Raw genomic sequence first — 22,451 nt, 5'->3', positions numbered from 1 at the left:
AGATTAATAGTTTATCTACATAAAACTTTACTCCACATGCTCTCCATTTCCTTTCCTCTGATCCTGTTCTCTAGTGTCTCTCTGAATAAAAGCTCATAATTAAATCCTTCAATCATAAATTATGTCTATGTTCTCCTTTGTCTTCTAATTTCTTATTGTCCTGATGCTTTAATTTGGTTTCTGATACAACGTATTGTCAGGCAAGCATTCCTTACTTAATGTAAATTTTAACTCTATGTGGTTGAGCACTTTGTAAATTACTAATAACTTCTATTTCTATTTTTATTTAGTAAAGCTGATGGTCCCCACCACCAGCAGGAGGCAAGCAGTATCATGTGAATGTGGAAAAACTTACAAGCAGTGTGAAAAACAAGGGGTCCAGAAGGACAGGAACCACATGGACGACGACGAAAGGATCCAGCGATGAGCAGCTAAAACCTGAAAGATTAAAACCTTGGAGAGTGGATTAGTGGAGGAACAGAATAGAATAATTTACTATATCGGAGAGCACCGCGTGGGGAAGAACCGCTATTTCACCCTGAAACATGGGGAAGATGAGAGGAAGACACAAAGACGAAGAAAACTCCGGTGCAAGGCGCTACCTAAGGCTTCCTGAGTCCTGCCAGAATCCTCAACATCCAAAATGCTACATCTAGCAGCGGGATAAAGAAAAGCCCCGGTGCAAGGCGCTACCTAAGGCTTCCACAGGCTTGCTAGAAATCCATTGGCTTTAATAAAACAAAAAAAAAAAAACAGAGAAATGATGATATGTCCTAATGTGACTTCCCACATAGGTCCTCAGTTTTTATGGATCCCAATCTAATCAGAGTCACTTGAAACGTAGCGAGGTCTAAACCACACGTGTCTGGAACTCGCTCTTGCTGTAGTTCCACCAGATGTTGAAGGTGTCGGTTCCTCTTCTATGTCCTTTTCAGTCTCCATCCGGAAACGGAAGTCAGAGGATGACAAAGTTGGATTTTCACGGTGTGTTGATGGTGAAGGACTGATAACGCGGGGTGACAAAACGGGATCTTCACAGTGCGTCGATGGTGAGGGACTGACGTCAGGGGATGAGAGAAAAAGATCCTCTTGCATCGTCCCTCGTGAGGGACTGAGGACAGGGGATGACAAAACAGGACGTTTACGTGGCATTTTACAAGAGGGACTGAGGATAGGGGATGACAGACCAGTATCCCCACACAACGTCCTTGGTGAGGGACTGAGGATAGGGGATGACAGACCAGTATCCCCACACAACGTCCTTGGTGAGGGACTGAGGATAGGGGATGACAGACCAGTATCCCCACACAACGTCCTTGGTGAGGGACTGAGGACAGGGGATAACAGAATAGGATCTTCATGGTCTGTCTTTCGGTATGGAATGAACAGAGGGGTTGAGGGAATGGGCTCGTCCTCCCATTCTTTACCATATCTCCATGCCATCCTTCTGCCGATACTTTGAAGGACCTCGTCCCAAATGGGATCTTCATTATACTAATGTGCCGTCTTGGCTGGGAGCTCCTCTTCAGCAACAGTGTCTCTAGTCCTCTTGGCTGGGGGCTCCTCTTCAGCAACACTGTCCCTGGTCCTCTTGGAGGGGTGCACATCTTCAGTTTGATTCTCCCTGGTCTTCTTGGCAGAGGGCTCCTGTCTAGCATCATCACTATTCCTGGTCCTCTTGGCTGGGAGTTTCACTTCAGTAACACTGTCCCTGGTCTTCTTGGCAGGGAGCTCCTTTTCAGCAAGAGTGTCCTTACTCCTCTTGGCTGGGGGCTCCTCTTCAGCAACAGTGTCCCTGGTCCTCTTTCCTGGGGGCTGCTCTTCAGCATCACTGTCCTTTGTCCTCTTTCCGTTTATGCCAGTCACAGATGTCGCATGAGTCACGTCCTCTTTCGAACCTACCCGATCGCTAGGCTTGGATGGTGTGTCATCCTCCTTCGCATCAACCACCTTCTTTGGAATTCTAATGGCGCGGCAAAAAGTCACTAAATTTCTCCAACCTGCCAGAGGTTGTGGCGAGGCACTGATAGGAATGGAGTCCTCTGGACGCAAAATGGGCTCTTCCGGTTTGTCAAAGCTGGAAGGAAGCGCTGTACCAGAACTAAGCTTTAATGGTGGGTTGTCCTCCTTCGCAGCATCCACCTTCTGTGTAATGCTCCTGGCGCGGCCAGAAGTCAAAGAAGCCCCGTCCTCTTCCAAACCTACCTGATGGTGTTGCGAGGTACCAATAGGTCTGGAGTTCTCTGGACGCAAAATGGGCTCTTCCTGTTTGTCAAGTCCAGACGTGAATTCAAGTGAAGTAGAAGGAGCCGTGTCTTCTTCAGGCTTCTCAGCTACCCCAATGTCTTTTATGTATTTGAAATTTGGGGGAAGAATCTCAAGAATCTCAGAGCGCAGCGACGCAGCACTGCCACGGTCCACAGCGGAGTTCAGCTGATCAAGCTTCGAATAGAAAAGTTTCAATGACTGTTCAAGCACTCCTATGCCCCACAGGAATTTAATGTTTGGTGCAAGGACCTGGACAACCCGAAGTCTGGAATTTAAGTCATCCTGGTCTTCATTATTAGCCTCGTCTTCACTGGAGCTGGTAGTAGAGCTACCGCTGGAGCTAGTAGTAGAGCTACCACTGGAGCTAGTAGTAGAGCTACCACTGGAGCTAGTAGTAGAGCTACCACTGGAGCTGATAGTACAGGCATTACCTACCTCATCTTCACTGGAGGTGGTAGTAGAGCTACCGCTATAGCTGATAGCACTGCTACCACTGGAGCTGATAGTACAGGCATTACCTACCTCATCTTCACTGGAGGTGGTAGTAGAGCTACCACTGGAGCTGGTAGCACAGTCCACAGACTGCGGAGCTGAACTACACCTCAACCCCTCTCCGTAGTCTTCAGAAACCATGTCGGTTTCATTTGACCACACCTTACCGTGTTCCTTACCATTGTCTGGAAGTCCCTCCAACTTTGGGGATCCATCTGCTGGAAGCGCCATGGTCTGAGCTGCAAAGGAAAAAACAAAGCAAAGAAAGCTATAATTCAGGATCTAGACCTTCACAAAAGTCCAAAGCAATGTTTTGAGGGAACTAAAATACCAACAATACAATAACCCAGGTTTGTGAATGTGTTTGTTTTTCTTGAATATATTTAATTAACAATATTATTGCTATGCCATTGTATTTGATTATACAATAAAGACGGGAATTAAGAGATAAAACAAATATAGCTTATCTTTAGTCACAAAAAAACAGCAAAAAATACAATTTTACATAAAAACCAGAACACACTCTAAAACTCAATGATCAAACATGTATGGAGCATCGCCACTCAGACAAACAAACTTGCAGCTTCATCTTGGTACCAATCAATCATTAAAGACAACAAATCAAATTTAGACTTATTGGCAATTCATCCCTAACCATAAACTATTAAACATTTGGAAACATAAATTAAAGAGCTATACACTGTGTTTAGAATGTCTTAATAGCTACTGAAACACCTGTAATCTTAGACTGTGCCATAAGTGTGAATGAAATAAGACTGCAACAAGTTACTCAGTTTACCTTTATATAACAACCCATCCTCACAAATCTTTGATGCTCAGGTACATTTGATCATTCTTAACAATAGCCAGGGATGAGATATGTGATCCATTCATAATTATTACACTTAAATCACTGCTTACACAACTTTAATACTTTAAAAGTATCAAAGTTTAGAAATATATGTTTCCAATTGCATTTGTAAATTACCAAAATGTTAATTCTAGTTAATCAAACTAAATTCCGTTGAGCTCCACAATTTTTCACAATCACAAAGACAGCAAGTCTGACACCCCATCAGTACTACCTTCATACTCCCACATATAGCCAACAGCAGAAATGTAAACCTGTAAAATTAATTAAGTTTAAAGACTGGGGATCTAAATAAACAGGCCGACATAAGTGGCCTTTCCTCCGTTTCCAGGGGCTCCCTCCTACAAAAATAAAACTGTTTATTTGGTTTAGAAATCCATATCCACTGTTAAAATGGCCATTATATTTTGTCTGGAGATAAGCCAGACAAAATCATTAAAATAATAATCTGCATCCCTTATGTGTGCATGATGCCTCAAAGTCTTATTGTCTATACACGATTCATTGCCTACTAATGTTCTATCATTAACAAACACAAACACACACTTATAATGCTTATTACTGGGGCAACAGTGGTAGGAGTTTGCCCTGCAATGGTCCGCCTCTGTCGTTGTGTCCTTGAGCAAGACACTTCTCCCACCTTTAGCTGGAGTTTATTGCTGGCACGATATAACATCTGTGGCTACAATCCATTAGCTTAATATCATCAGTGTGTGAACGTGTGCATGAATGGAAATTTTATGCAAAGCGTCTTCGAGTTTCCTAATAAACCGCTAGTCTGATGTGATTACCATGGAAACCAAGTATGTTTGTCAGGGCATTTTTCAAAAAAACAAAAGTAAAGGCCAAGAATTGGACAGAAATCTTATTGTTTGTTTTTTTTTTTCAAACCAGCATAACAATTTTTCTCAAACACTAGTGTTCATATCCCAGATATTTATCCACAAATGTCAATACGCTAACACATAAGTCACAAAACAATTTAAATTAACTCACAAATTTGTTTCAGCCCACAAATGCAAGAGACCTATTAAAGCTATATGCTTTAAAGAAGTCGTCAAAATTTCAAAGAATTGGACACCAAAGTCATCAAACCTGATACTCTTAGATTAAATATCATCATTTTTGTTTTTTCAAATCAATTCATGTTTCCTGGCTATGCTAAAAATAATAACAATAATAAAAAACAGATCAACATGTCCCTTTCTTGAAAAAATAATGAAATTAAACAATTAAAGTATAGACTATTATAAAGGTAAATACTATTTTTTTGAATGTGTTTTAAAAATAATGTTAAATATTTAACGTATTTCACTTAGCGTATCCATGGAAACTGAATGTTTATCATGGCATTTTTCAAAAAATAACGGTCAAAACCTAATGTTAAATATTTAACTTATTTCACTTAGCGTATCCATGGAAACTGAGTGTTTATCATGGCATTTTTCAAAAAATAACGGTCAAAACCCATGCTAATTTTCCAGAAATTTGACGTCAATTTAACTAATTTGACTATAATTAAGTAAAATACATATATTTATTAAATCACTACACCACAGTTTAACATTCCTGACATTTCCAGCGAAATCCAGTTAAGAAAAAGCCTCATTAGTTAAGAACGATCTATGCTAGCAAAGAATGCTACTAGTCTTTTTTTTCTACAGCAGTCAGTATTTCTTTAAAACACACAAACACACACAAAATAAACTAAACAAGTCACTAATGTCTTAGTAATAACTTGCTTTCGTTTATTAAAAAATAAAAGAGCGATTTTAACCTTCCAGCTGGTCTCCCTGTTGGTGCTTCTCCTGGCCAGGAACCGTCTTTCGCAGGTTTCTTATCCACGGGCTTCTTCAGCAAGTGCGTATTTCAGCAAGCGCTTCTTTAACAAGTTTTGCACAGCAGACTTTTCAACAAGCTCAAACCTTCCGAGGCTGTAAAGGCTCCTTCAGGCGTCTCTCTCAAAAGTCCCGTCGCAAAGGGGAAAGAACTCAGAAGGTCAGCGTCATTTATAGGCTTGAGGACGCTAACGTCGTTTCCATGACATTCATTGACGAACGCACGCACTGGTGCGTCAGAGAAATCGGACTACAAATAATGCAGGAAATGCAAGTATCGCGTTGTCTTGTTCATCACTCCGTATGCTGCCACCTACTGGCCAACCAGTCTAAGTTCACAATGACATTTTTAAAACTTACACGACTGATGTGACATTATATTTCTGCTTTCATTATTAACTATGTCAGTTTCGGACCTTCAAATGGGGAAAACCTCTCTCTGTCGTAAAGCATGGTTTGGAAGAAAAATTCAAAATTCAATTCAAAAATACTTTATTGATCCAAAACAGGGGTCACCAACACGGTGCCCATGGGAACCCGGTTGCTAACGTAGTCAGTCGAGAACGGCGGTGACGTCAAAATGCTAAGAGATATATTAATAGTAGCGCCATTCTATAGCGGGCTGCACAGTGGCTCAGTCCGTAAGGTTGTTGCCTTGCAGTCGGAAGGTTGTGGGTTCACTTCCCAGAACTACTGCAGGAGTTTGCATGTTCTCCCTGTGCATGTGTGGGTTTCCTCCGGGTTTCCTCCCACATTCCAAAAACATGACAACAAGGTAAGAAATTGGTCACTCCAAATTGTCCCTAGGTGTGAGTGTGTTCCCCTTAGATAGAAATGGATGAATGGAATACAAAAAAATTTTTGAAATTTTTTTTTAGGATTGTACATTTATGTTAATCGCCATATAGAGACCTAATAAATTCAGATGCTTTGACTCGCCAGTAAGCGCTTTGCTCTCCTCCCACAGAGCCTCCTTCCCACTTTTTTGCCAGGTGACTGTTGAGGAGTTTGTCCATGGACAAACAGCAAATAGGAGCTTTGTTGGGGGTTTTTCTACAGCAAAATTAATAACAACGAATCAAAAGTTATTCAGTTCTTTTTGCTTCATTTGAAAAATATGCACAATTTGATGAATCGTTTTTTTCCAATTGTGAAACCAACTTTTTTTTTAGCTAAGGCTAGGCTAACAGACATTAAGGGTGTGAGAAGCTTCTTACCACAAGAAGGATCGATCAGCGATTAGTGCGTCGTTAGGCGCATCATTCAAGAGCGCATTAGTACGCGGCTGGTGTGCAGCGCCAGCAAACAGCGAGGTGTGAACCGGAAGGAAAACATGATGTCTACCAGGTGAGGGCAAGTACACCTAAGTACACCTCGCTGCAGCAAACAGAAAGGGGCGGGGACGGACCACTGTCAGTCTCATACCTTATATGGAAATGTGACTATTTCATTCCGGAAATGAAGGGGGCGCTAGTGACACTATTTCCTGTACCGACCGTGTTATAATAATTATACTAATAATAACGTATTTTATTTGCCAACGCCTATCAAAACACCCAAGAAGACTTTCAACATTAAAAATACAAATTAAATAGTAAAGAAATGGCTACAAAACATGATATGTCACGTGGTAAGTCACTTTTTTATTTTCAAATCTTTATTAAATCTTTATTTAAAATTATATTAGTAACAAACAATCTAGAACAAGCAACAATAAGGAAACATTATGGAGATGTATTCATCTATCCTTACACCCAATCTATCTCAAACAAAAGTAATAAAACATGAATCAAATCAATATTTTGGAGACAAATGTACATTACATTAAGAGCACATTTATCCATCCATTAATTATCATGAATTATCCATTTGGTTGTGGTATGAGGGCTGCTGACCCTGGACATATCGCCTGTCCATCGCAGATTAAGAAAACAGATATAAACAAATGAAGTTCAAATAATATATTTTGATGTTGTGAATGGTCCTCTTAAAATAAATAAGTTACAATCTAAACTATAATAGCCTCTGGCTTATTAAATAAGAACTAGATGGAAAAGAGGTTTGGTCTGTAAAACATTTAGTCAACAATTTTGGCCAACTTAGTACGTCCATTCACAGCGCACTTTTGTTGCTTATTTGCCAAATATTTTTCTTATTATTCACATTATGAATATAATTTACAAACAAACCAAAGGACTTCTGAACTTCTAACAAGTGCCATTCCGAAAACTAGAATATTTTTGGTTGCAGGTGACCTGGCTCAACTATTATCATTGTTTACCATAATGTCTCATTGGAAACTTTTGCTATAAGGACTCCAGCTCAACCAGTAAACTGATTGGTGTCCCACTATTCCATTTAGAAATTCCATATCAATTCTACCAATTGCAATCGATTCATAAAATAAAGACCTTAAATATCCAATTGTTGCAAAACCCAAAGAGATTAATTTAAAATTTTAAATGCAGCTTCAACCTGGAAAGACTCACACAGAAAGTAGGTTTTAGAAAGTTTATTTGACAAGAAATAATCTTTGGCGCTCGGACCCCGGCAGTAGACGCTGCCCTGGTAACTGCCAGAGAGAATGATCTTTTTTCTATATGAAAACCTTTTTGAATAAAGTCACTGGTTACATAAATTAAACCAATGTGTAAATTCTAACTATAAATGTCTTCATCTCAACTGCTCAGCCAATCACCTGATCATGTGTCTCCATCCCAGCCTAACGGCGCCGGGCTCATCTCCTCCACCCTTCATAAAGTCCGGCTTGATGTGTGCAACTGCTCCTCATCTGAGCTATCATCACCTCCACCCCGACTACACCTTCGCTCTGCTCGTTTAATCTTGTTTGTAACTGAACAATATGTTTCTGTATGCGCTTGCTTTATTACAAAAAAAACCCAAGTTGATTCTGACTGTTAAAACATAGGCAACTTGGCTGTATGTCAGGTTTGTAAAAAAATTTGTATTGATTCCAGTCATTGTTCAAAATGTATAGGAAACATTGTATTTACACATATAAAATATTGCAAGTTATTAGCTTTGCTTGCATTTAAAATTTTTAAAACAAGGTTATCCTATTGTTAAACAACGCTGTTACAATATGTTTACAACTACTTTATTGGTTCTACTCTCTCCAACAAATTACAGCCACAATGTAACTTTGTGTGGAAACGGCACCATTTCTGTGAAAACTAAATAATGTAAATCAACTGAGCTACAACAAAAGGAACATTCAAAAATGTAAATAATATTGAAAGAACACATTATTAAAAAGGATGACTGCACAAGTCAAAAGGCAAATATTATTTAGCAGAAATTATTTAAAATGGCATGTCACAAAAAAAACGAACAATGTGTGACAACTGAAATGTGTGAAAGACTGAGGAAAGCAACTAATATTCTCCTTGCATTCAGTATTGACAGTCAGGGCAGTGTCCAGGTCAGCCATCACAGTAGTAACCAGGGTACTCTCCTCGTCTTCCATCGCCGGTGAAGCCCTCAGTCTTTATATCACCGGTGGCAGGAAAAACACGTTACAACCGCAAAAGGAATCCGGTTTTCTGCCGTGAATGTTTTTTGAAAATTTGCCCCAGTTGATCTCACCTGTTAATGAAAAATCGATTTCATGTAGTTGAAATCTAATTTCACATGTTTTAGGTGAAAAAAGTCAAAGGTCCTTACCATCCAGCCAAGCAAAGTGAGTCTTCTTCCTGAAAACTGGCTCAGACACAACGGCTTCAAAGCACTTGCAGGTCAATGCCAAGGTGAGGTAAGCTGAGTCTCCCTGTGCTGGTATCACCTCCTGGAGAACAGCTTCAAGAACATTCAGAGGCATCTGAAAATAACAAAAAAACAAACAAAATAAAAAATCACATTGCACATTATGATCAGTAAAACAGTAGTTAATAATGGCCATTTCACCAAATACTTTGTTACTCTTACTTGTGTAGTTTATTGCAGTTACTTACTAAAAATATATTGAAGTAGTGCTACTCGTCATTAGAGTATCACATCTGGGTACTACACCCAACTATAATGGCTGCTGTTAGTTTATAAAATATATTAGACTTTCCAGAAATTTAACATTGGTGAACAAAACATATTTAAAAAAGATCAACCTTTAAAAATAAAAGAGAAACACTAGAAAACTGGTAAGTATGTAAAACATATTTTATATTTTTCAAGTGTAGTTATACATACCGTTATGTTGAACCATAGCAGTTTGTGCTAAATGGTTCTGTAGCTTGTATGAGCAAAGGGTACAGCAGTATTTATGTTCATGTTGCAAATAGATACGTGGATCTGTATAATGAAAATAAAAAACAGTTTGAGCATAAAATACATTTCTCAATTATACATGTTATCTACTTTTCTATTTTTATCTAATGGTGCCCTGCGGGATAATAATTAGCTATGCTACATGCTAAAATTAGCATTCCCCTGTATGAATTACGAATTTCACTTGCTCTTAATTATATTTTCAACCTAATCTAGAAAAGCGTATTGATTTACTATGTGAAAAAATTTAAGAAGGTAAAAATACCTTTTGTAAACTTTGTGAGTTTTGCATTGTTGATCGTGAGCCGAACACCAGTAGAAGAACCTCTCAAACTTCTTTCTTTCTTCTTCTGTTCCTCTTAACTCCGCGTCTTAAGGTATTTATACTAGTGATTATGAAAATAGCGCCCCCTTCATTTCCGGAATGCAATAGTCCATTTCCAAATAAGGTATGGGACTGACGGAAAGGTCCGTCCCCGCCCCATTCTGTTTGCTGCAGCGAGGTCCTTCTCGGTGTACTTGGGTGTACTTGCCCTCACCTGGTAGACATCATGTTTTCCTTCCGGTTCACACCTCGCTGTTTGCTGGCGCTGCACACCAGGCGCGTACTAATGCGCTCTTGAATGATGCGCCTAACGACGCACTAATCGCTGATCGATCCTTCTTGTGGTAAGAAGCTTCTCACACCCTTAATGTCTGTTAGCCTAGCCTTAGCTAAAAAAAAAGTTGGTTTCACAATTGGAAAAAAACGATTCATCAAATTGTGCATATTTTTCAAATGAAGCAAAAAGAACTGAATAACTTTTGATTCGTTATTAATTTTGCCGTAGAAAACCCCCCAACAAAGCTCCTATTTGCTGTTTGTCCATGGACAAACTCCTCAACAGTCACCTGGCAAAAAAGTGGGAAGGAGGCTCTGTGGGAGGAGAGCAAAGCGCTTACTGGCGAGTCAAAGCATCTGAATTTATTAGGTCTCTATATGGCGATTAACATAAATGTACAATCCTAAAAAAAAATTTCAAAAATTTTTTTGTATTCCATTCATCCATTTCTATCTAAGGGGAACACACTCACACCTAGGGACAATTTGGAGTGACCAATTTCTTACCTTGTTGTCATGTTTTTGGAATGTGGGAGGAAACCCGGAGGAAACCCACACATGCACAGGGAGAACATGCAAACTCCTGCAGTAGTTCTGGGAAGTGAACCCACAACCTTCCGACTGCAAGGCAACAACCTTACGGACTGAGCCACTGTGCAGCCCGCTATAGAATGGCGCTACTATTAATATATCTCTTAGCATTTTGACGTCACCGCCGTTCTCGACTGACTACGTTAGCAACCGGGTTCCCATGGGCACCGTGTTGGTGACCCCTGTTTTGGATCAATAAAGTATTTTTGAATTGAATTTTGAATTTTTCTTCCAAACCATGCTTTACGACAGAGAGAGGTTTTCCCCATTTGAAGGTCCGAAACTGACATAGTTAATAATGAAAGCAGAAATATAATGTCACATCAGTCGTGTAAGTTTTAAAAATGTCATTGTGAACTTAGACTGGTTGGCCAGTAGGTGGCAGCATACGGAGTGATGAACAAGACAACGCGATACTTGCATTTCCTGCATTATTTGTAGTCCGATTTCTCTGACGCACCAGTGCGTGCGTTCGTCAATGAATGTCATGGAAACGACGTTAGCGTCCTCAAGCCTATAAATGACGCTGACCTTCTGAGTTCTTTCCCCTTTGCGACGGGACTTTTGAGAGAGACGCCTGAAGGAGCCTTTACAGCCTCGGAAGGTTTGAGCTTGTTGAAAAGTCTGCTGTGCAAAACTTGTTAAAGAAGCGCTTGCTGAAATACGCACTTGCTGAAGAAGCCCGTGGATAAGAAACCTGCGAAAGACGGTTCCTGGCCAGGAGAAGCACCAACAGGGAGACCAGCTGGAAGGTTAAAATCGCTCTTTTATTTTTTAATAAACGAAAGCAAGTTATTACTAAGACATTAGTGACTTGTTTAGTTTATTTTGTGTGTGTTTGTGTGTTTTAAAGAAATACTGACTGCTGTAGAAAAAAAAAGACTAGTAGCATTCTTTGCTAGCATAGATCGTTCTTAACTAATGAGGCTTTTTCTTAACTGGATTTCGCTGGAAATGTCAGGAATGTTAAACTGTGGTGTAGTGATTTAATAAATATATGTATTTTACTTAATTATAGTCAAATCAGTTAAATTAATGTTAAATTTCTGGAAAATTAGCATGGGTTTTGACCGTTATTTTTTGAAAAATGCCATGATAAACACTCAGTTTCCATGGATACGCTAAGTGAAATAAGTTAAATATTTAACATTAGGTTTTGACCGTTATTTTTTGAAAAATGCCATGATAAACATTCAGTTTCCATGGATATGCTAAGTGAAATACGTTAAATATTTAACATTATTTTTAAAACACATTCAAAAAAATAGTATTTACCTTTATAATAGTCTATACTTTAATTGTTTAATTTCATTATTTTTTCAAGAAAGGGACATGTTGATCTGTTTTTTATTATTGTTATTATTTTTAGCATAGCCAGGAAACATGAATTGATTTGAAAAAAAACAAAAATGATGATATTTAATCTAAGAGTATCAGGTTTGATGACTTTGGTGTCCAATTCTTTGAAATTTTGACGACTTCTTTAAAGCATATAGCTTTAATAGGTCTCTTGCATTTGTGGGCTGAAACAAATTTGTGAGTTAATTTAAATTGTTTTGTGACTTATGTGTTAGCGTATTGACATTTGTGGATAAATATCTGGGATATGAACACTAGTGTTTGAGAAAAATTGTTATGCTGGTTTGAAAAAAAAAAACAAACAATAAGATTTCTGTCCAATTCTTGGCCTTTACTTTTGTTTTTTTGAAAAATGCCCTGACAAACATACTTGGTTTCCATGGTAATCACATCAGACTAGCGGTTTATTAGGAAACTCGAAGACGCTTTGCATAAAATTTCCATTCATGCACACGTTCACACACTGATGATATTAAGCTAATGGATTGTAGCCACAGATGTTATATCGTGCCAGCAATAAACTCCAGCTAAAGGTGGGAGAAGTGTCTTGCTCAAGGACACAACGACAGAGGCGGACCATTGCAGGGCAAACTCCTACCACTGTTGCCCCAGTAATAAGCATTATAAGTGTGTGTTTGTGTTTGTTAATGATAGAACATTAGTAGGCAATGAATCGTGTATAGACAATAAGACTTTGAGGCATCATGCACACATAAGGGATGCAGATTATTATTTTAATGATTTTGTCTGGCTTATCTCCAGACAAAATATAATGGCCATTTTAACAGTGGATATGGATTTCTAAACCAAATAAACAGTTTTATTTTTGTAGGAGGGAGCCCCTGGAAACGGAGGAAAGGCCACTTATGTCGGCCTGTTTATTTAGATCCCCAGTCTTTAAACTTAATTAATTTTACAGGTTTACATTTCTGCTGTTGGCTATATGTGGGAGTATGAAGGTAGTACTGATGGGGTGTCAGACTTGCTGTCTTTGTGATTGTGAAAAATTGTGGAGCTCAACGGAATTTAGTTTGATTAACTAGAATTAACATTTTGGTAATTTACAAATGCAATTGGAAACATATATTTCTAAACTTTGATACTTTTAAAGTATTAAAGTTGTGTAAGCAGTGATTTAAGTGTAATAATTATGAATGGATCACATATCTCATCCCTGGCTATTGTTAAGAATGATCAAATGTACCTGAGCATCAAAGATTTGTGAGGATGGGTTGTTATATAAAGGTAAACTGAGTAACTTGTTGCAGTCTTATTTCATTCACACTTATGGCACAGTCTAAGATTACAGGTGTTTCAGTAGCTATTAAGACATTCTAAACACAGTGTATAGCTCTTTAATTTATGTTTCCAAATGTTTAATAGTTTATGGTTAGGGATGAATTGCCAATAAGTCTAAATTTGATTTGTTGTCTTTAATGATTGATTGGTACCAAGATGAAGCTGCAAGTTTGTTTGTCTGAGTGGCGATGCTCCATACATGTTTGATCATTGAGTTTTAGAGTGTGTTCTGGTTTTTATGTAAAATTGTATTTTTTGCTGTTTTTTTGTGACTAAAGATAAGCTATATTTGTTTTATCTCTTAATTCCCGTCTTTATTGTATAATCAAATACAATGGCATAGCAATAATATTGTTAATTAAATATATTCAAGAAAAACAAACACATTCACAAACCTGGGTTATTGTATTGTTGGTATTTTAGTTCCCTCAAAACATTGCTTTGGACTTTTGTGAAGGTCTAGATCCTGAATTATAGCTTTCTTTGCTTTGTTTTTTCCTTTGCAGCTCAGACCATGGCGCTTCCAGCAGATGGATCCCCAAAGTTGGAGGGACTTCCAGACAATGGTAAGGAACACGGTAAGGTGTGGTCAAATGAAACCGACATGGTTTCTGAAGACTACGGAGAGGGGTTGAGGTGTAGTTCAGCTCCGCAGTCTGTGGACTGTGCTACCAGCTCCAGTGGTAGCTCTACTACCACCTCCAGTGAAGATGAGGTAGGTAATGCCTGTACTATCAGCTCCAGTGGTAGCAGTGCTATCAGCTATAGCGGTAGCTCTACTACCACCTCCAGTGAAGATGAGGTAGGTAATGCCTGTACTATCAGCTCCAGTGGTAGCTCTACTACTAGCTCCAGTGGTAGCTCTACTACTAGCTCCAGTGGTAGCTCTACTACTAGCTCCAGCGGTAGCTCTACTACCAGCTCCAGTGAAGACGAGGCTAATAATGAAGACCAGGATGACTTAAATTCCAGACTTCGGGTTGTCCAGGTCCTTGCACCAAACATTAAATTCCTGTGGGGCATAGGAGTGCTTGAACAGTCATTGAAACTTTTCTATTCGAAGCTTGATCAGCTGAACTCCGCTGTGGACCGTGGCAGTGCTGCGTCGCTGCGCTCTGAGATTCTTGAGATTCTTCCCCCAAATTTCAAATACATAAAAGACATTGGGGTAGCTGAGAAGCCTGAAGAAGACACGGCTCCTTCTACTTCACTTGAATTCACGTCTGGACTTGACAAACAGGAAGAGCCCATTTTGCGTCCAGAGAACTCCAGACCTATTGGTACCTCGCAACACCATCAGGTAGGTTTGGAAGAGGACGGGGCTTCTTTGACTTCTGGCCGCGCCAGGAGCATTACACAGAAGGTGGATGCTGCGAAGGAGGACAACCCACCATTAAAGCTTAGTTCTGGTACAGCGCTTCCTTCCAGCTTTGACAAACCGGAAGAGCCCATTTTGCGTCCAGAGGACTCCATTCCTATCAGTGCCTCGCCACAACCTCTGGCAGGTTGGAGAAATTTAGTGACTTTTTGCCGCGCCATTAGAATTCCAAAGAAGGTGGTTGATGCGAAGGAGGATGACACACCATCCAAGCCTAGCGATCGGGTAGGTTCGAAAGAGGACGTGACTCATGCGACATCTGTGACTGGCATAAACGGAAAGAGGACAAAGGACAGTGATGCTGAAGAGCAGCCCCCAGGAAAGAGGACCAGGGACACTGTTGCTGAAGAGGAGCCCCCAGCCAAGAGGAGTAAGGACACTCTTGCTGAAAAGGAGCTCCCTGCCAAGAAGACCAGGGACAGTGTTACTGAAGTGAAACTCCCAGCCAAGAGGACCAGGAATAGTGATGATGCTAGACAGGAGCCCTCTGCCAAGAAGACCAGGGAGAATCAAACTGAAGATGTGCACCCCTCCAAGAGGACCAGGGACAGTGTTGCTGAAGAGGAGCCCCCAGCCAAGAGGACTAGAGACACTGTTGCTGAAGAGGAGCTCCCAGCCAAGACGGCACATTAGTATAATGAAGATCCCATTTGGGACGAGGTCCTTCAAAGTATCGGCAGAAGGATGGCATGGAGATATGGTAAAGAATGGGAGGACGAGCCCATTCCCTCAACCCCTCTGTTCATTCCATACCGAAAGACAGACCATGAAGATCCTATTCTGTTATCCCCTGTCCTCAGTCCCTCACCAAGGACGTTGTGTGGGGATACTGGTCTGTCATCCCCTATCCTCAGTCCCTCACCAAGGACGTTGTGTGGGGATACTGGTCTGTCATCCCCTATCCTCAGTCCCTCTTGTAAAATGCCACGTAAACGTCCTGTTTTGTCATCCCCTGTCCTCAGTCCCTCACGAGGGACGATGCAAGAGGATCTTTTTCTCTCATCCCCTGACGTCAGTCCCTCACCATCGACGCACTGTGAAGATCCCGTTTTGTCACCCCGCGTTATCAGTCCTTCACCATCAACACACCGTGAAAATCCAACTTTGTCATCCTCTGACTTCCGTTTCCGGATGGAGACTGAAAAGGACATAGAAGAGGAACCGACACCTTCAACATCTGGTGGAACTACAGCAAGAGCGAGTTCCAGACACGTGTGGTTTAGACCTCGCTACGTTTCAAGTGACTCTGATTAGATTGGGATCCATAAAAACTGAGGACCTATGTGGGAAGTCACATTAGGACATATCATCATTTCTCTGTTTTTTTTTTTTTGTTTTATTAAAGCCAATGGATTTCTAGCAAGCCTGTGGAAGCCTTAGGTAGCGCCTTGCACCGGGGCTTTTCTTTATCCCGCTGCTAGATGTAGCATTTTGGATGTTGAGGATTCTGGCAGGACTCAGGAAGCCTTAGGTAGCGCCTTGCACCGGAGTTTTCTTCGTCTTTGTGTCTTCCTCTCATCTTCCCCATGTTTCAGGGTGAAATAGCGGTTCTTCCCCACGCGGTGCTCTCCGATATAGTAAATTATTCTATTCTGTTCCTCCACTAATCCACTCTCCAAGGTTTTAATCTTTCAGGTTTTAGCTGCTCATCGCTGGATCCTTTCGTCGTCGTCCATGTGGTTCCTGTCCTTCTGGACCCCTTGTTTTTCACACTGCTTGTAAGTTTTTCCACATTCACATGATACTGCTTGCCTCCTGCTGGTGGTGGGGACCATCAGCTTTACTAAATAAAAATAGAAATAGAAGTTATTAGTAATTTACAAAGTGCTCAACCACATAGAGTTAAAATTTACATTAAGTAAGGAATGCTTGCCTGACAATACGTTGTATCAGAAACCAAATTAAAGCATCAGGACAATAAGAAATTAGAAGACAAAGGAGAACATAGACATAATTTATGATTGAAGGATTTAATTATGAGCTTTTATTCAGAGAGACACTAGAGAACAGGATCAGAGGAAAGGAAATGGAGAGCATGTGGAGTAAAGTTTTATGTCGATAAACTATTAATCTCATGAAACAAATAGTTTATATGGCCAATAGCATGTTCATGTGTTACAACACAGAAAAATCACAAAAGAAGAATAGACATTAAAAAAATACCCGACCCAAGTTCAGACTTCTCAGATTTCTGATTCTCTGATCATCCCAGGTTGGATCTCCTCCGCCTGTAATCCTCCACCTTCAGCACCACCAGTCAGGTGGAGGAAGATAAGAGAACCCAGTTGACAAAAAAAGTAAGAAAACTTATTTTTATTTTAAATGTGGATGAAATTGAGCTCAAATTTCAAAATTGTTCTTCCTTCTGTCCACCTATATTCTATTTGTTAACCCTGTTGTCTTTTCTCTGGATTTCATTTCTACATCAACTCATGTCACATGACATGAGTTGACCAACAATTAAAGCAGAAGACCAGCGCCACCTGTAATCCTCCACCTTCAACACCACCAGTCAGGTGGAGGAAGATAAGAGAACCCAGTTGACAAAAAAAGTAAGAACATTTACTTTTACACAACAAAAAATGTTCAACACACAGAACGTCGAGGTTAATATTAAAATCTATTTGCTATTTCCTGCTGTTCTTTCTCCTCACTGACACTTTTGTTTTGTGTGTGTGTGTTTTTTTACTGAGTCCTTTCATAACAGCAGAGCTTTGTGTTGATGGAAGGAGGATCAGGAATAGAGCAGAGGACCTGCTGATCTACTGGTTCTAGTAGATTTTATAAATGGTGAGGCCATGATTATGACTTGATCAGAAAGTCTGATTCAGTCATCTGTTAGATTCAGATTCTGCAGATCAATAATGTCTGATCATCCCAGGTTGGATCTCCTCCGCCTGGAATCCTCCACCTTCAGCACCACCAGTCAGGTGGAGGAAGATAAGAGAACCCAGTTGACAAAAAAAGTAAGAACATTTCTATCTACGCAACATGACTAATCATTTCAAATATAGCTGCAGAGAGCTGAGCTGAAAGTTAGAAGCTGTCTGCTGTTCATGCATATTTTCCTCCTTAACTTTATCTTCTCTCTTTATTTCATTTCTCTGTGAACTCATGTGATGACTGGAGTTGACCAACAATTAAAGCAGAAGAAGACCTGCTCCACCTGCTGATCTACTGGTTGTAACAGCTTGTGGGAAAGGTGAGGACATGATGATGACTTTGATCAGAAAGTCTCTTCCAATAATCCGTGATTTAGACAGAGATTAAGGAATGTGTGTCTGATCATGTGATGATTCGCCAGCATCACTGGACCAATCAGGCAAGAGAAGACAGAGAGGACTGAGGACTAAAACGAAAATACTCTGCCTGCCAAAAAAGGCAGACGATCCAGTGGCCCCAGGTTTACACACCATCTGCTGGTACTAAATACATTTTTTACAACCTTAACTTTTCAGCCATTCTATAGTTGAGATTATTTTCTTAATTATTCAAGAATTGAAACCTTGGTTTTCCTTCCTGTTAGATCATATAAGCAAAAAAATAAACAAATTTTAACGTGCAAAATGTTTATTTACAGTGAGCAACGCTAAAACACTTTTATACATACAGTGCAGTAAACAATTCTCATTAAATTCCCCCCCGTTGTGACAGGTTTGAGGCAGACTGACCGCTGGGGAGATGGACCTCACCTGGCACCATTACTCTGGATGTAACAGGTAGGTGAGCAGAAACTGAAGCTGCTGAGACATCTCAGAAAAGTTTCAGCATTTAATGATGTGCGTTGGACTCTGCGTTTCTCAAATTTGTTCTTCTGTTTCCTCAGCTCGACTCTCCTGTCAATCAAAACATCAATGACTCGAGAAGCGGACAGCGAGGTTTCTGGTGCCTGGCTGGAGACGAGATTCTGATTATTCAAGAGCCAAAACAAAACGTCAGAATAAATAGTTAGAAGGCAGATTTGTTTTCTATTTGTTGTTGTTTTCATTATTAATGCTCCATAACACAAAATTCATCAGTGCTGTAACTCTTGAGTTGAATAAAATGTTCTTCTTTCAATCTGTTATTTCTGGAGTCTTTTTATTTTTAACCATAATCATTTTTGGAAACGTTATATATTAAAGGAACGCCCACATTTTTAATAGAACTTCATAACTGATCAAAGCACAAACTGGAGAACAGGTTTAAAAGAAATGTTTTTTTTAGTGTTAATTCATCTGTAGTTACATAAATACAAAATTCACATCTTAAAAACAAACACAAGCCAGTCACACTGAAGACGTTTCCTGATGTTGACCTTCGACCCTTAGCTTCAACTGATTCACTGAAGGGTTGGGTAGAAATGTTACCCAGAGAACGCTCTTTTTCCTCATGGACTCATAACCAGTGAAACAAACTGGAAGAACTGGAAGCTGAACCAGTTGGTGGATCAAGTCGGTCAACTCCAAGTAGCCAACACCGATGGCCTTTGAAGCTTCACTGCTCTGACTCTGACTTATGAAAACCTTTCCTCCAGTTTGAGTCGAGACTGTGGAAGGTTTTTTTTTTACGGCCTGCTGCTTCTTCAGTTGCTGTGAACCAGAGTGACAAACAGGAGGAGTGAGCAGAGAGAGACGGCGCCAGTCAGGACGGCTTTCACCAGCAACACCGTCCAGCTGCCCGGCATGAAGACATGAGACAGACATTACCGGCAAAATAATCTATTACAATAAGAGTTTGGCTGAAATATTTTTGCAACGACTGAGAAATATGAAAAAAACCCCGAAAAAAACAAAACATAAAATGATTAAGTCTGGTTCTTTGTTGACCGCTACACAGTGGTCAACAAAGAACCAAGACAGAAGCTACAAACCTTTAAGTCACCATGCCGAGTTATGAAACAAACAAAAAAGCCATAAAGCCATGCAGTACATGAATCTTTTTGATTTTAGTCTTTTTCCCAGTTTTCCTAAACGATAAACCTAACAGTTAACATTTGATGATGATGATGTATTTGTTTCCCAACCATCTGAAATGCTGACATTTTCATACGTCCACTTCACATTTAAGTGCTGCTTTGCATTTATCTGTTACATAAAATTCCAGTAAAATGCAAAAAAAAAAAAAAAAAAAAAGGTTTGCGATTGTAACAAGACAAAATGTGAAAATGACTGAATGCTTTTGCAAAAGCACTGCAACCAGAACGATTGGTTTGGGTGAATTTAGGGACCACCAAGAAATAACGCAACGTTTTCTCCTCTTGCATATTTATTAACATCCTTTGTTTTTACATAGTGTTGCATACAATCTCTTAAGAGTACAGCGGAAGGAAAGTTTAACGTGGAGAACAAAACCAACACAGTATAACCACTCTGTATTCATGTTAAAACTCACTGCAGCTCTCGGCCATCAGCCCAAGGAACCAACAAGAAAAGCGAGCAAATGCCTTCAGTTCGTAGCATTGTGTGTGCAAAACAGGGAGAGTCGGGTCCCAGGGCCCATTTTCCAGCAGCTTCCTTACATTGCAGGCCACAGAAAAATCTAGAAATTTCCGGTTGCCTTCTATCTTCCGTCAGGGCTGCCGTGCATTTCCGGTGTGTAAGTTAGAAGAACAATCATGACCCACAGATGCAGCACCGCCTGAAGAAAAAACACAACAAAACAAAAACTGATTAAACACTTTGAATGTATTGTCAGACGATAAACTATCCCATGTGGTAAAAACCAACAATGTTGTTGTTTTGAGACCATTTTCAACTAATAACATGAATAGGCGATATGTCCAGGGTCAGCAGCCCTCATGACCCAACTATAGGGATAATTCATGATAATTAATGGATGGATAAATGTGCTCTTAATGTAATGTACATTTGTCTCCAAAATATTGATTTGATTCATGTTTTATTACTTTTGTTTGAGATAGATTGGGTGTAAGGATAGATAAATACATCTCCATAATGTTTCCTTATTGTTGCTTATTCTAGATTGTTTGTTACTAATATCATTTTAAATAAAGATTTAATACAGATTTGAAAATAAAAAAGTGACTTACCACGTGACAGACATACCACGTGACATATCACGTTTTGTAGCCATTTCTTTACTATTTAATTTGTATTTTTAATGTTGAAAGTCTTCTTGGGTGTTTTAAAAGGCGTTGGCAAATAAAATACGTTATTATTAGTATAATTATTACAACAAGGTCGGTACAGGAAATAGTGTCACTAGCGCCCCCTTCATTTCCGGAATGAAATAGTCCCATTTCCAAATAAGGTATGAGACTGACAGTGGTCCGTCCCCGCCCCTTTCTGTTTGCTGCAGCGAGGTGTACTTGGGTGTACTTGCCCTCACCTGGTAGACATCATGTTTTCCTTCCGGTTCACACCTCGCTGTTTGCTGGCGCTGCACGCCAGCCGCGTACTAATGCGCTCTTGAATGATGCGCTTAACGACGCACTAATCGCTGATCGATCCTTCTTGTGGTAAGAAGCTTCTCACACCCTTAATGTCTGTTAGCCTAGCCTTAGCTAAAAAAAAAGTTGGTTTCACAATGGGAAAAAAACGATTCATCAAATTGTGCATATTTTTCAAATGAAGCAAAAAGAACTGAATAATTTTTGATTCGTTATTAATTTTGCCGTAGAAAAACCCCCAACAAAGCTCCTATTTGCTGTTTGTCCATGGACAAACTCCTCAACAGTCACCTGGCAAAAAAGTGGGAAGGAGGCTCTGTGGGAGGAGAGCAAAGCGCTTACTGGCGAGTCAAAGCATCTGAATTTATTACGTCTCTATATGGCGATTAACATAAATGTACAATCCTTAAAAAAAAAATTTCAAAAATTTTTTGTATTCCATTCATCCATTTCTATCTAAGGGGAACACACTCACACCTAGGGACAATTTGGAGTGACCAATTTCTTACCTTGTTGTCATGTTTTTGGAATGTGGGAGGAAACCCGGAGGAAACCCACACATGCACAGGGAGAACATGCAAACTCCTGCAGTAGTTCTGGGAAGTGAACCCACAACCTTCCGACTGCAAGGCAACAACCTGAGCCACTGTGCAGCCCGCTATAGAATGGCGCTACTATTAATATATCTCTTAGCATTTTGACGTCACCGCCGTTCTCGACTGATTACGTTAGAGAGAGAAGCATCCGGGGTCTCTCGTTGCCGGGTGATCATCATCCGGACCTTTTCACGTCACTTCCGTTGAAAACAACACCACGTGCGTTGTCCATGAACGCAGTAGCTGTCACTTCCAGCGGGATTAAAAGCAGCATTTATTTGACGTATAAATGCAGACTGGTTGAAGCTAGTTTGAACCAAAAAAGTCAAGCTTCGGAGAAGGTAGGGGTTGAGTTTGTAGGGGCTATTTTGCTGGCCAAACGGAACCACCGGTCAAGGAAACCGGTGTCGCTTGAATTAGCTCATGTCCTCAAATCTCCAAACACGTTCAACGTTCATCTTTGAAGGGTTTTGTGAAAATAGCTCA

The 22,451-nt window shown here is 40.0% G+C and overlaps 2 long non-coding RNA genes across 2 annotated transcripts; one reads left to right on the top strand and one right to left on the bottom strand.

Moving 5' to 3' along the window:
• Positions 1-9,005: 9,005 nt before the first annotated feature.
• Positions 9,006-9,730, bottom strand: LOC111612309. Its single transcript, XR_002754542.1, has 3 exons — positions 9,673-9,730; positions 9,154-9,307; positions 9,006-9,075 (listed from the first exon to the last, which is right to left on the bottom strand). It is a non-coding gene; the product is annotated as an uncharacterized LOC111612309 (long non-coding RNA).
• Positions 9,731-18,314: 8,584 nt separating this feature from the next.
• LOC111612303 lies at positions 18,315-19,126 on the top strand. The gene is made up of 3 exons (XR_002754535.1): positions 18,315-18,400; positions 18,633-18,697; positions 18,805-19,126. It is a non-coding gene; the product is annotated as an uncharacterized LOC111612303 (long non-coding RNA).
• Positions 19,127-22,451: the final 3,325 nt, after the last annotated feature.

The sequence above is a fragment of the Xiphophorus maculatus genome, chromosome 19 (genome assembly GCF_002775205.1).
Source record: "Xiphophorus maculatus strain JP 163 A chromosome 19, X_maculatus-5.0-male, whole genome shotgun sequence".
Taxonomy (NCBI): Eukaryota; Metazoa; Chordata; class Actinopteri; order Cyprinodontiformes; family Poeciliidae; genus Xiphophorus; species Xiphophorus maculatus.
This window is presented reverse-complemented; position numbering and strand designations above follow the sequence as displayed.